Below are 15,254 nucleotides of genomic sequence, written 5' to 3'. Positions count from 1 at the left end.
TTTGTTAGAGTTGAGTTCCACCTTTAGTGCCTTATGGTCTGAGAAGATACAAGGTAAAATTTCAATTCTTTTGATTCTGTTGATATTTGTTTTGTGTCCCAGGATATGATCAATTTTGGAGAATGTTCCATGGGGTGATGAGAAGAATATATATTCTTTGTCTTTGGGGTGGAGTGTTCTATATGCATCTATCAAGCATAGTTGTTCTAGGGTCTCATTTAAATCTCTTATATCTTTGTTTAATTTCTGTTTTGAGGATCTGTCCAGCTCTGAGAGAGGAGTGTTAAGGTCCCCTGTTATTATGGTATTATCAGATATCATATTGCTCAGACTGAGTAAGGTCTGTTTCAAGAATCTGGGAGCATTTAAATTGGGTGCATGAATATTTAGAATTGAAACATCTTCTTGTTGTATTTTTCCCTTGACCAATATAAAGTGACCATCTTTGTCTTTTTTGACTTTAGTTGCTTTAAATCCACATGTATCTGAAAATAAGGTTGCAGCTCCTCTTTTCTTCTGAATTCCATATGCCTGAAAATTTGTCTTCCAACCCTTGACTCAGAGCTTTAATTTGTCTTTTGAAGCCAGGTGTGTTTCTTGCAGACAACAAATGGATGGCTTGTGTTTTTTAATCCAGTCAGCCAATCTATGTCTCTTCAGTGGGGAATTCAAGGCATTAACATTTATTGAGATAATTGATAAGTGTGGTAGTATTCTATTCATCTTATTTTGTGAGAGTCCATTGCTTAGTTTTATCTTTTGCATCAGAGTGGAGGTTAGGTTCTATCCTTTAATTTCTGAGTTCTTACTTTGCTGCTGATCTATTGTGGTGGTCAGTGTGTAGAACAGGTTGAAGTACTTCCTGTAGAGCTGGTCTTGTTGTGGCAAATTTCCTCAATGTTTGTATATCCGTAAATGATTTGATTTCTCCGTCAATTTTGAAGCTTAGCTTAGCAAGGTACAGAATTATGGGCTGGAAATTGTTCTGTTTAAGTAGATTAAAGGTAGATGACCATTGTCTTCTTGCTTGGAAAGTTTCATTAGAGAAGTCTGCAGTCACTCTGATGGTTCCATTTGTTTTTAATGACTATAAAGGGTGAATGGTTCCTTTTTCAAGTGACCCTTTGAAGCTGTTATACTGGTTTCTTTAATTGCTGAATAAAATCTCATAGCAAAAAAATATGCATGGAGAATGTGCCGGTACAATCTATTGCAGAAGACACAACCAGACTGAAACAGAAGTTCCCATGAGGGATCTGGATGAAAGTAAACATATCCTGGGCTGGGCAGGGTAATCCCTATAAATAACCATCAGCATTAATAATTAAACTGACTATCAAAGAATCTATTGATAATGTATTAAGTGCCTCTGGAAGCTGCTGAAAGAAACCTGAGCTCTTGTGGTAAATCCTAGAGTAAGAGAAGGAAGCAAAGTTTGGGAATGAGAGAGTTAATGCCAGCAGATTTCAGGTTGAGCCAGTCAGGAAGGTAAGCCAAGTACTGGGAGCAGCTAACTATGGGTCCAGGTAAGGGCTCTTTTGAGGATCAAGGCTCAGAAAGAAGCTTAGCAAGGTTGTAGTGAGGGAGCTGCACAGAACCGAGGTTCCAGCCGGCCAAGACTAAAGTCTACACTGAGAAAACACAACCTTGTACACTCTGCGTTGTTGTCCACCTCTGAAAAGTTTCTGCTAGATGAGTGTATACGGTCACTGGAGAGTTCCTCTGAGTTTTGTAGAAGAGAAAGGGGAGGGCTACATCACTCCAGGGACCTGTGCCCTGCTCTGGGGGCAGTATTGCTTGGGGCACTCAGTAGGACAGGCAGGTAGAGAGAGAAGCATGAGGGGAGATCCCTGGGCCACGAGTTTCCCGTCTGGCTGGAGAAACAGAATCAACAAATGGCATGAAGAGCTCAGGAGCCAGTGGAGTGGTATGACATGAGACCTGAGTGTTTTGTGGCGCAGTCTACCAGAGTGGTTTGTGTTCACAGGGCTAGGAAGTATGGCAGTGGGAGGAATGAGGAATGTCGAAATTTAAACAAAACAAAACATAACACTAAAATGTAGAGTAAAAACCTGAGCCTCCGCCATGGAATAGAAAACTTGAGAGCCAAATCCAGACCCTGGATGATTCGAGGTCCCTTCAAATTAATATCCTTTAATAGAGAGTGATGAGAAATCAAGGATGATTTCTATGAATGAAAGTCAAATCTCTGTTTATTCTCTAAAAAGGCATTTATTATGTACACTTGCTATAGCACCAATATTTTACTTATTTGGTATTGTCTTTTGTTTCACAGTTTTTCCAGCACTAAAAACTGGAAAATATTAGTCATTCACACTCACCAAGAGAAGAGATAACTTACTTGGCTGTAGTTACACAGGCTTGTTCAAAATATGTTTTCATTTTTTTTCTTTCTTTTGAAACAGAGTCTGACTTTGTCACCCTTTGTAGAGTGCCATGGCATCACTCACAGCAACCTCCAACTCTTGGGCTTAAGCCATTCTCTTGTCTCAGCCTCCCGAGTAGCTGGGACTACAGGCACCCGCCACAACACCTGAGACTTGCTCAGGGTGGTCTTGACCTCCTGAGCTCAGACAATCCACCTGCCTTGCCCTCCCAGAGTGCTTGGATTATAGGTGTGAGCCACCAAGCCTGGCCTCAAAATATATTTCTGAATAAATATTTTTCTGAAATTGCTGCAAGAGTAGCAAGATTGCTAGTGGTATACAAAAATGACTTGTACTTTTTAATCTAAATATTCATTTGCTATTAATTCTTTAATAGCAAATATATACTTACACGTTACTTGTATAATCTCTGTACATAGGAATACATGTTTTAAAAGTTTCTTCTCTGTTCACTGTTTATTTGTCAGCTTTCATGCTAACAAAACATTGATTACATGTCTATAATTTTTGTTCTCTCTTCAGTTTTCATTTCAATTTTCCAAACTTATGACCTCATGGGCATTACATGAAAGGAATTAAAGTTTATGTTTAAAAAAATCTCTACCAAAATGTTTACTGCTACTCAATTCACAACTGTCAAGATGTGGAAACAACCCAAATGCCCATCAGCCCATGAAGGGATTAACAAACTGTGGTATATGTACACCATGGAATACTATCAGCCATAAGAAAAGGTGGAGACATTGTGCACTCAGTCCTACTATGAAACTAATTTACAGCTTTCATCTGAAAAGTATAACCCAACTATAACCTAAGAATATGGGAAAAGGGGAAATGAAGAGGAGGGCAGAGGATGGGTGGAGGGAGGGTATTTGTGGGACCATACCTACGGTGCATCTTACAAGGGTACATGTGAAACTTAGTAAATGTAGAATATAAATGCCTTAACACAGTAACTAAGAAAATGCCAGGAAGGCTATGTTAACCAGTGTGATGAAAATATTTCAAATTATATATAGAACCCGTGCATGGTGCCCCATGATCGCATTAATTTACTCAGCTATGATTTAATAAAATAAAAAAAAAATCCTTCCCTGTTTTTTGAAAAAGAAAAGAAAAGAAAAGAAAGGATGGAGACTTTACAACTTTTGTGTTTACCTGGATGGAGTTGAAACACATTCTTAGTAAAGTTAACTCAAGAATGGGGGAAAAGGTATCCAATTTATTCAATACTAACATGAACCCAATTTATAAACAATTACACACCCACAAGAAAGAAAAACACAAATATAGTCTAGCAAAGGGGATGAGTGAGGAGGGAGAGAAGATGGGGAGGGGGACGAGGGAGGGCGGTTGGTCGGATCCCACCATGTGCACAGTGCGACGATGCTCAGCACACCCCCTGGGTGAAGGGCTCAACTGCAACTTGAACTTTACCCTAGAAGTGAAAACAATGTAACCTAAACATTTGTACCCTCTATTAATTTTAAATAAAACCATGCATATTATTATAAAATAAATAATAAATTAAATGAAAATATTAAAATAGAAGCAATTTATCTCAGTGAGCACAGAATATTTGATATAATTTAAATTTATTTAAAAGCTCTCTTGTTCTCTGTGCTGTGCCACACATTGTTCAGTTTCAGAACTCAGCTGCCAGCATCTGATCTTCTTAGGATGGGACAGGACTCTAATTATATCCAGAAATGTGCACATATATATATCGCAGAAAATCTCAGCAAAGATACATCTGCAGCCCTAGGGGTGTTTTCACATTTCTATCCCAAGACACTTCCTTCTCGAGTGGGAGTAGAACCAATTTACATTTCATCACTTATGTTGGAAGTGTTGGTAGAAACCGGAGTGAAATGGCACAGAACCTCTGATTAATTCCAGTCATGTTTCAGTGCCTCTGTGAATTGAGGCCAGAGCAGCTTAGCCTGTCCTTAGTCTGCTCTACTTTGTAACCATGTGCTTATGTCCCTGAAATGCTATACAACTCAGTTTCCTTATCTGCCAAATGGGGATGGTGATATCTACAGAGACTCTCAAAGGGCCCCAGCTGAAGCTCAGATGGGATAATGAATGTGAAATAGTCTTGCAAACTGGACAATGCTGGCCATGTGTAGGCTGTTATTTCATGAGAGAGGGAGAATATTGGATTTTTTTTTTTTTTTGAGACAGAGTCTCACTCTGTCTCCCAGGTTGAGGACCATGACATCATAGCTCCCAGCAACCTCAAACTCCTGGACTCAAGAGATCCACCTGCCTTAGCCTCCGAAGAAGCTGGGACTACAGACACCAGCCAAAATGCCCAGCTAGTTTTTCTATTTGTGGTAGAGATGTGTTCTCGCTCTTGATCAGGCTGGTCTCAAACTCCTGAGCCCAAGCAATCCATGCCTTGGTCTCCTAGAGTGCTAGGATCACAGGTGTGAGCCAGTGCGCCCAGCCAAGAATTTTAGACTATTAAAGAAGCATTCCAATGAGCATCCTGACTTACAACATTTCTTGACTTCTTGTCAAACACTTCTTTCGATCCCATGGTTCATAGTTTATAGGAAGTAGGACGTTCCTGGAAAGAGCAATGGCCTGCAAGTGTGTGACACCAGAAGCCTCCACCACCACCCTAAACTGAGATCCATGAACTTGAGTGAATCACTTAACCTCTAGTTTTTTTATCTGTAAAATTAGATGTCTGCACAAAAGCCCTCAAGTATGAATGCCATGCTTTTCAGACTGCTGCTGTGGACTTGCTGAACTATGCACCCTCCAAGCTCTAGAACCCAGCTTCCTAGTGGATGTGCCAGTGGTGTTGTACTCTAGGCCTGACACAGCACAGTGCTCAATGAAAATGATGTTGAATGTAAGAATGAGAGTTCAATCACACCATTAAGTCATTTGTGGGGTAACTTCGTATTTCTTTCAATGGAATTTTACTCCTTTCCACAAAGATGAACAACTAAATATCTAATTCCATGTAATTAATAAGAAATATTTTTTCTAAGACTTGTCACAAGCCCAAAATGTGGTCCTCATTTCGTTTGAAGAAAAAAGGCCATCGTGAACACTTGTACACTGCTGGTGGGAATGCAAATTAATACATTCCTTTTGGAAAGATGTTTGGAGAACAATTAGAGATCTAAAAATAGACCTGCCATTCAATTCTTTAATTCCTCTACTAGATATATAGCCAGAAGACCAAAAATCACATTATAACAAAGATATTTGTACCAGAATGTTTACTGCAGCCCAATTCATAATTGCTAAGTCACAGAAGAAGCCCAAGTCCCCATAGATCCATGAATGGATTAATAAATTGTGGTATATGTACACCATGGAATATTATGCAGCCTTAAAGAAAGATGGAGACTTTACCTCTTTCGTGTTTACATGGATGGAGCTGGAACATATTCTTCTTAGTAAAGTATCTCAAGAATGGAAGAAAACGTATCCAGTGTACTCAGCCCTACTATGAAACTAATTTATGGCTTTCATATGAAAGTTATAACCCAGTTATAACCTAAGAATCTGAGGAAGGGGGAGAGAGAGAGGCGGGAGGGGGGAGGATTGGGCAGAGGGAAGGTGATTGGTAGGATTACACCTTGGTGGGATTACACATGCACCCCACATTACATTGGTGGGATGCATCTTACAAGGGTACATGTGAAACTTACTAATTGTAGAATGTAAATGTCTTAACACAATAATTAAGAAAATGCCAGGAAGGCTATGTTAACCAGTGTGATGAAAATATGTCATATATGGCAGTGCCTGTGGCTCCAAGGAGTAGGGCACTAGTCCCATATGCCAGAGGTGGCGGGTTCAAACCCAGCCCTGGCCAAAACTGCAAAAAAAAAAAAAAAGAAAAGAAAATATGTCATATGGTCTATAAAACCAGTGTATGGTGCCCCATGATCGCATTAATGTACACAGCTATGATTTAATAAAAAAAAAACAAAAAGGCCATTGTGCCTTGAAGGGATACGGCATCTAAATTCAGGATTTTCTGGATCTTAGTTCTATTGCCTTGTCCTTGCGATTTCTATTTCTTTCTTTCTTTTTTTTTTTTAAACACAGTTGTCATCATACAAGTGATTTCTTCTAGCACTAAAATGTTAAGATCTAAAATAGCCAACTCTCTAGTTCTACTCTTCCTCACTCTGGCCCTCACCCCCTCACCCCAGCCTCATTTGGGCCTTCCTGGGGGCTCTGCAGTTCTTCTGAGTGACAAGCTGTTTCTAGGCTCCGGGTCTTTGCACCTTAGATTCTTTTGACCCAGAATCACCTCCCTCTATTTCTCTGCCCTGGCTAACTCCTTTTCTTCCAGGTTCACCATGAAATGTTCTCAGAAAACATTTCTTGACCTGTAATACTTCCCGGACATTTTCCTGATGCGATGTGTCTGTACCAGGTCACTGATCATGTTAGATTGTTGTTAGGCCATTTGGGTGAAGGGGCTCTGAGACCAGACACTGGAGCTACACTGCTGGGGTTCTGAGCTGACTAGCAGGTGGCTTGGGTGAAGATGACAACAACAGTGTCTGCCTGGTCAGGTCTTGAGGTGTTGAATGACTGCAGGAGTCATACACAGAGCATATGGAGCAAGGCTTGGCACACAGGATCATATAATATTTACTTATTCTGGTATTAAATATTATTATTATTATTACTTCTTTGGTCACTCAAGCCTACAAGCTCTTTAAGAGTATGAAATGGTCTTTCTCACCTCTCTCGTTCATGAGACGGACCCACTTACAACTCTCTTTGAAAGTGCTCTAAACTGGGTGGTGCCTGTGACTCAGTCGGTAAGGTGCCAGCCCTATATACCGAGGGTGGTGGGTTCAAACCCGGCCCCGGCTGAACTGCAACCAAAAAATAGCTGGGCGTTGTGGCAGGCACCTGTAGTCCCAGCTACTCTGGAGGCTAAGGCAAGAGAATCGCTTAAGCCCAGGAGTTGGAGGTTGCTGTGAGCTGTGTGATGCCATGGCACTCTACCGAGGGCCATAAAGTGAGACTCTGTCAGAGGCGGAGTAAGATGGCGCCGAGCAACAGCTTCCTTGCATCTGGGCACCGTGAGTCTGGGGAGATAGGACTCCAGGCATCTCTGGCTGGTGGGATCTGCCTATCATCACTCCTGTGAGGATACAGGGAGTCAGCGAGAGACTTCTGGACCCCAAGAGGAGGACTAAAACAGTGGGAAAACAGCAAGTGGTCGTGTGTGTTCAATCCATCTAAACCTGCCCGCAACTGTAAGTTCAGTAGCAGCAAGACTGCAAACCAGAAAGGCCTTACCTGTGAACTGTTTTGGTGTCTTTGGACTTGGCACTCAGTTGAACTGCCTTGGGGAGAGCCTGAGCGGGAGTGCGGAGAACTCTGGCCATTGTCTAGGGCCCCAGTCTGAGCCGCTGAGCCAGATGGAGCTAATAGTGTTTGGCTCTGGGTCACAGGGAGCCATTGTGAACTATCTGCCCTGGCAAGCTTCGACCTCAGGGTCGCAGAGCAAGAATCGGGTGGGAGCTGGTAACTCAGCGACCAAGTAGCCTAAGGGTTGGGTCTGAGCCGCCTTGCAGCCCTAACCCTCAGGGCTGCCAGAGTGAGACTAGTTTTGGCACACTGGGTAGGTGGATAGCCACTTCAGCAGTGATTCCAGCAACAAGCACTTTCCTGGGAAAGCTTCTGCTCAGCAAGTTTACAAGTTCAAAGTGCCTTTTAAGTGGGCTGAAGAGAGATTTAGGGTGTCTACCTGCTGGGGTTTGAGAAATCAGCAGCCTCCAGTCATATCAGAACTGTGATTAACATCTCATACCCCAGAAGACCACGTGTTGCCCAGACAATATTCAATAACATGTACACACTGCTTTGTTTTTGGTTGTGTGTTTTTTTTTTTTTTTTTTGGTTTCGTTGGTTTTTTTTGTTTATATTGATGTTGCTGATGTTGTTTTGGTTTTTTATTTATTTTATTTTATTTATTTTCATTTTTATATTAAATCATAGCTGTGTACATCAATATGATCATGGGGCACCATACACTTGTTTCATAGAATATGTGACACATTTTCATCTCATCAGTTCACATGCTAGGAGGGTTATGTCAACTGTTGTTCTGTTTTTTAATTTCAACCTTTTCCATACAGATCCTTTTTCTTTCTCAATTTTTCTAGTTTAATTATAATTTCCCATTGCTACCTTTTTCAATAACTAGAACTTCATAATTGCTAGTGTTTCTACCGCTATTATTTGGTTTTTCACCCAATTTTATCCTGTAAAGTTTTCTGTTTGCTTGTTTTGGTTTGATTTATAGCATTTTTGTCTTTCCTCACTACTTGGCGGAGGTGGGGTACTGTGTCTGATCAGGTTAGAAAAGAGCTGCTGACCTCAAGGCAACCACCCAACTGGGCACCCCAGAAGGTGGGTTTTTTTTTAAGGTTGTATCAAAGTACCCTACTGTACACCTATACTGCTCTGTCTCCATCTTTTTGTGCCTCTCTTCTTTTTGTCAATATACCTTTTACCCACCCCATCTCCTTTCTCTATTTTTCTTTTTTTTTTTTCTTATCACTCGGTCTTCCTTTCTTTCATCCCTTTTTTGCTCTTCAACCTTCTCACCCTTCTGGTCCTGTAACCCTTAGTCCACAGGCACGAGAACTTAAAGAGCAAGAGGAAGTGAAAAGAAAATTAGGGCAAGGAAACAGATAAAAGAAATCACTCATGAGGAAGAATCAGCAGAAAACTCCAGGCAACATGAAGAACCAGTCCAGAACAACCCCCCTAGGGGACCATGAGGTAGCTACTGCAGATGATTCCACCTATAAAGAAATGTTAGGAATGACAGAAAGGGAATTTAGAATACACATGCTGAAAACAATGAAAGAAATGATGGAAACAATGAAGAAAACTGCTAATAAAGTGGAAAATAACCAAAAGGAAATCCAAAAACAGAACCAAATAAGAGATGAACGATATGAAGAATATAAAAAGGATATAGCAGAGCTGAAGGAACTGAAATAGTCAATTAGGAAACTTAAAGATGCAATGGAAAGTATCAGCAACAGGTTAGACCATGCAGAAGAAAGAATTTCAGAGGTAGAAGACAAAGTTCTTGAGATAACTCAGATAGTAAAAGAGGCAGAAAAGAAGAGAGAGAAAGCAGAACGTTCACTGTCAGAATTATGGGACTTTATGAAGCGTTCCAACATACGAGTTATAGGAATTCCAGAAGGGGAATAAGAATGCCCCAGAGGAATGGAAGCCATGCTAGAGAATATTATAAAAGAAAATTTCCCAAATATCACCAAAGATTCTGACACACTGCTTTCAGAGGGCTATCGGACCCCAGGTCACCTCAACTCTAACCGAGCTTCTCCAAGACACATTGTGATGAACCTGTCCAAAGTCAAGACAAAAGAAAAGATTCTGCAAGCTGCCAGGAGTAAGCGCCAGTTGACCTACAGGGGCAAATCCATCGGACTGACCGCAGACTTCTCTAATGAAACTTTCCAAGCAAGAAGACAATGGTCATCTACCTTTAATCTACTTAAACAGAACAATTTCCAGCCCAGAATTCTGTACCCTGCTAAACTAAGCTTCAAAATTGACAGAGAAATCAAATCATTTACGGATATACAAACATTGAGGAAATTCGCCACAACAAGACCAGCTCTACAGGAAATACTTCAACCTGTTCTGCACACTGACCACCACAATAGATCAGCAGCAAAGTAAGAACTCAGAAATTAAAAGGACAGAACCTAACCTCCACACTGATGCAAAAGATAAAACTAAGCAATGGACTCTCACCAAATAAGATGAATAGAATACTACCACACTTATCAATTATCTCAATAAATGTTAATGGCTTGAATTCCTCACTGAAGAGACATAGATTGGCTGACTGGATTAAAAAACACAAGCCATCCATTTGTTGTCTGCAAGAAACACACCTGGCTTCAAAAGACAAATTAAAGCTCTGAGTCAAGTGTTGGAAGACAAATTTTCAGGCATATGGAATTCAGAAGAAAAGAGGAGTTGCAATCTTATTTTCAGATACATGTGGATTTAAAGCAACTAAAGTCAAAAAAGACAAAGTTGGTCACTTTATATTGGTCAAGGGAAAAATACAACAAGAAGACATTTCAATTCTAAATATTTATGCACCCAATTTAAATGCTCCCAGATTCTTGAAACAGACCTTACTCAGTCTGAGCAATATGATATATGATAATACCATTATAACAGGGGACTTTAACACTCCTCTTACAGAGCTGGACAGATCCTCTAAATAGAAATTAAACAAAGATATAAGAGATTTAAATGAGACCCTAGAACAACTGTGCTTGATAGACGCATATAGAACACTCCACCCCAAGATAAAGAATATACATTGTTCTCATCACCCCATTGGAACATTCTCCAAAATTGATCATATCCTGGGACACAAAACAAATATCAACAGAATCAAAAGAATTGAAATTTTACCTTGTATCTTCTCAGACCATAAGGCACTAAAGGTGGAACTCAACTCTAACAAAAATGCTCAAGGCCACCCAAAGGCATGGAAATTAAACAATCTTCTGTTGAATAACAGATGGGTGCAGGAAGAAATAAAACAGGAAATCATTAACTTCCTTAAGCATAACAACAATGAAGACACAAGCTACCAAAACCTCTGGGATACTGCAAAAGCAGTTTTGAGAGGAAAATTCATCGCTTTAGATGCCTACATTTAAAAAACAGAAAGAGAGCGCATCAACAATCTCAGAAGAGATCTTATGGAATTAGAAAAAGAAGAACAATCTAAGCCTAAACTCAGTAGAAGAAAAGAAATATCCAAAATCAAATCAGAGATCAATGAAACTGAATACAAAAGAATCATTCAGAAAACTAATGAAACAAGGAGTTGGTTTTTTGAAAAAATAAATACAATAGATAAACCATTGGCCAGACTAACGAGGAATAGAAAAGTAAAATCTCTAGTAACCTCAATCAGAAATGATAAAGGGGAAATAACAACTGATCCCACAGAGATACAAGAGATCATCTCTGAATACTACCAGAAACTCTATGCCCAGAAACTGGACAATGTGAAGTTTGGAATCACACCCTCTCCCTAGACTCAGCCAGGAAGAAATAGAGCTCCTGAACAGACCAATTTCAAGCACTGAGATCAAAGAAACAATAAAAAATCTTCCAACCAAAAAATGCCCTGGTCCAGATGGCTTCACTCCAGAATTCTATCAAACCTTCAAGGAAGAGCTGATTCCTGTATTGCAGAAATTATTCCAAAAAATTGAGGAAGAAGGAGTCTTCCCCAACACATTCTATGAAGCAAACATCAACCTGATACCAAAACCAGGAAAAGACCCAAACAAAAAGGAGAATTTCAGACCAATCTCACTCATGAATATAGATGCAAAAATTCTCAACAAAATCCTAGCCAATAGATTACAGCTTATCATCAAAAAAGTCATTCATCATGATCAAATAGGCTTCATCCCAGGGATGTAAGGCTGGTTTAACATACGCAAGTCCATAAACGTTATCCACCATTTTAACAGAGGCAAAAATAGAGATCACATGATCCTCTCAATAGATGCAGAAAAAGCATTTGATAAAATCCAGCATCCTTTTCTAATTAGAACACTGAAGAGTATAGGCGTAGGTGGCACATTTCTAAAACTGATTGAAGCTATCTATGACAAACCCACAGCTAGTATTTTACTGAATGGAGTAAAACTGAAAGCTTTTCCTCTTAGAACTGGAACCAGACAAGGTTGTCCTCTGTTACCTTTACTATTCAACATGGTGCTGGAAGTTCTAGCAATACAATTAGGCAAGACAAGGAAATAAAGGGAATCCAGATGGGAGCAGAGGAGGTCAAACTCTCCCTCTTTGCTGATGACATGATCTTATACTTAGAGAACCCCAAAGACTCAACCACAAGACTCCTAGAAGTCATCAAAAAATACAGTAATGTTTCAGGATATAAAATCAATGTCCACAAGTCAGTAGCCTTTGTATACACCAATAACAGTCAAGATGAGAAGCTAATTAAGGACACAACTCCCTTCACCATAGTTTCAAAGAAAATGAAATACCTAGGAATATACCTAACAAAGGAGGTGAAGGACCTCTATAAAGAAAACTATGAAATCCTCAGAAAGGAAATAGCAGAGGATATTAACAAATGGAAGAACATACCATGCTCCTGGATCGGAGGAATCAACATTGTTAAACTGTCCATACTTCCCAAAGTAATCTACCTATTCAATGCCATTCCTATCAAAATACCAACATCGTACTTTCAAGATTTGGAAAAAATGATTCTTCATTTTGTATGGAACCGGAAAAAACACCATATAGCTAAGGCAGTTCTTAGTAATAAAAATAAAGCTGGGGACATCAGCATACCAGATTTTAGTCTGTACTACAAAGCCATAGTGGTCAAGACAGCATGGTACTGGCACAAAAACAGAGACATAGACACTTGGAATCGAATTGAAAACCAAGAAATGAAACTAACATCTTACAACCACCTAATGTTTGATAAATCAAACAAGAACATTCCTTGGGGGAAAGACTCCCTATTCAATAAATGGTGTTGGGAGAACTGGATGTCTACATGTAAAAGACTGAAACTGGACCCACACCTTTCCCCACTCACAAAAATTGATTCAAGATGGATAAAGGACTTAAATTTAAGGCATGAAACAATAAAAATCCTCAAAGAAAGCATAGGAAAAACACTGGAAGATATTGGCCTGGGGAAAGACTTCATGAAGAAGACTGCCATGGCAATTGCAACAACAACAAAAATAAACAAATGGGACTTCATTAAACTGAAAAGCTTCTGTACAGCTAAGGAGACAATAACCAAAGCAAGAGACAACCTACATAATGGGAAAGGATATTTGCATATTTTGAATCAGACAAAAGCTTGATAACTAGGATCTATAGAGAACTCAAATTAATCCATATGAAAAAAGCCAACAATCCCATATATCAATGGGCAATAGACATGAATAGAACTTTCTCTAAAGATGACAGACGAATTACTAACAAAGACATGAAAAAATGTTCATCATCTCTATATATTAGAGAAATGCAAATCAAAACAACCCTGAGATATCATCTAACCCCACTGAGAATGGCCCACGTCACAAAATCTCAAAACTGCAGATGCTGGCGTGGGTGTGGAGAGAAGGGAACACTTTTACACTGCTGGTGGGACTGCAAACTAGTACAACCTTTCTAGAAGGAAGTATGGAGAAACCTCAAAGCACTCAACCTAGACCTCCCATTTGATCCTGCGATCCCATTACTGGGCATCTACCCAGAAGGAAAAAAATCCTTTTATCATAAGGACACTTGTACTAGACTGTTTATTGCAGCTCAATTTATAATCGCCAAAATGTGGAAACAGCCTAAATGCCCACCAACCCAGGAATGGATTAACAAGCTGTGGTATATGTATACCATGGAATACTATTCAGCCATTAAAAAAAATGGAGACTTTACATCCTTCGTATTAACCTGGATGGATGTGGAAGACATTATTCTTAGTAAAGCATCACAAGAATGGAGAAGCATGAATCCTATGTACTCAATTTTGATATGAGGACAATTAATGACAATTAAGGTTATGGGGGGGAAGCAGAAAGAGGTACGGAGGGAGGGGGTGGGGCCTTGGTGTGTGTCACACTTTATGGGGGCAAGACATGATTGCAAGAGGGACTTTACCTAACAATTGCAATCAGTGTAACCTGGCTTATTGTACCCTCAATGAATCCCCAACAATAAAAAAAAATAATAAGAAGAATAATTCACCACCATGACGGAGGGCCCAGAGGTCACCAAGAACTGGGTGAAATCTGAAATCTATGGATGTGGTCTGTCAAATATATTGGCAAAAGGGTTTCTTTGACCCTTTACAAATAAACCTTAGCATAATTTGAAAAAAATAAAAGTGAGACTCTGTCTCTACAAAAAAAAAATAAAAAAATAAAAAAAGAAAGTTTTCTAAACTTTCTCTTTGTTCTTCCTAAATAAAATCTCAATTACTCTACAAAAAAAAAAATGAGTAGAAAGCACGTTTTATTCACTTTTGTATTCCTAGCACTGTAAATACTCCATAAGCATTTTTTTTGATAAATGGATCTATCTTTTATCCTTTACTGAAGCCACATCACCTTACTTGATTGGGGGCAGTAACCCTAGAAGTGAAGCCACAGTGGTTCAGAGAAAAGATGGTGGGCATGGGGTGGTACTAGTCAGCTATATGTTAAAGCAATTTTATTCAGAATAGGATATAGTTTGGTAACACAATTTAAAAAGCTGTAAGTAATGGTAAACTACAGGCAAATGAGCATGACATTGGAAGTGAAAATTGACATCCCTATGTGTAAAGAGAGCAAAAGAAAGTACTTTCCTACCTCACTCAGCCTGTCTACTGGATAGACATGTCTGCATTTCATAGCCCCAGTTCTGTCCACAGTCCTCAGTGGGGCTCATCATGGCCCTATCTGGACCCATGTCTACTTCTTCAGTCCCAAGCACTGTCATCCTGTCCCAATCCTTCTCCTAAAGCATTGCAGATCTTTGCCTTTATGTGACACACCCAAGCACCAAGGTCCTCATTCAGAAAACCCACCTCAACTATACTTCAAGCCTCAGCTCAGGTGTCCCCAGCGGGGAAGTGATGTCTGATATTCTCAATTTCTTCCACACCCCAGGGACCTGCTATGAAAGCTCAGTGACAGCTGTCTCCTCATGTGGTTACCATTCTTTGGCCAGATTGCTGTTGGGGCTGCCTCTTCATGCTGGTGTCCCTAGCACTGAGCACTGTGC

This window comes from Nycticebus coucang, chromosome 5 (genome assembly GCF_027406575.1).
Source record: "Nycticebus coucang isolate mNycCou1 chromosome 5, mNycCou1.pri, whole genome shotgun sequence".
NCBI classification, from domain to species: Eukaryota; Metazoa; Chordata; class Mammalia; order Primates; family Lorisidae; genus Nycticebus; species Nycticebus coucang.
This window is presented reverse-complemented; position numbering follows the sequence as displayed.